This window comes from Penaeus monodon, chromosome 21 (assembly GCF_015228065.2).
Source record: "Penaeus monodon isolate SGIC_2016 chromosome 21, NSTDA_Pmon_1, whole genome shotgun sequence".
In the NCBI taxonomy this organism is placed as follows: Eukaryota; Metazoa; Arthropoda; class Malacostraca; order Decapoda; family Penaeidae; genus Penaeus; species Penaeus monodon.
The window spans coordinates 3,617,127-3,617,652 of record NC_051406.1 but is presented as its reverse complement, the minus strand read 5'-3'; the positions used below and the strand labels follow the sequence as shown (position 1 = coordinate 3,617,652).

Sequence of the window (526 nt, the reverse complement as noted above, 5' to 3'; positions counted from 1 at the left end):
AAAAAAACTACGTCGTACAGTACATGTACCTGCGGCCAATTGTTTATTTGTTTTAATGTCTGGCTAGCCAATTATCCTGCAAAACCCCATCATAGCTTCAGTGTATGCATGAACACCACATTCCGAGATCTCCTTGGGTCTCAGTACGCAGCAGGTTTTGCTTCCGATGTCATAGTTCAATAGAAAGGGCAGATGACAATGCTAAAGGATAGAATTATTATTATTTTTTTTTTTAAGGAATTGAAAAATGGAAACAGCAGCTTAATCCATTCTCAAAAAGACCAGAAAATTAATGAGGAATCTCAATTAACTCTCAATCAAGTCATTGCTTCATGAATTCCTTTTTACTGTTTCTATTAGGATTGGATGTGCTCTTCCTTTGGCACACTAAAGTGAATGTAGAATTATGATTTATTTCTGTTTTACTAGAAGTATTCATGTTCTTATTTTAATGATACTTCATTTACGCTCCTTATACATGTTCCCTGAGACTCTAGTTCAGGGTGTATTTGCTGCAAAGATTATG

General features: G+C 35.2%; 1 protein-coding gene across 1 annotated transcript in view; it reads left to right on the top strand.

Moving 5' to 3' along the window:
* LOC119586116 (high affinity cAMP-specific and IBMX-insensitive 3',5'-cyclic phosphodiesterase 8B-like) overlaps nt 1–526 on the top strand; it is a gene marked incomplete at its 3' end in the record, with an annotated part of 30,185 nt that overhangs the window by 28,130 nt on the left and 1,529 nt on the right.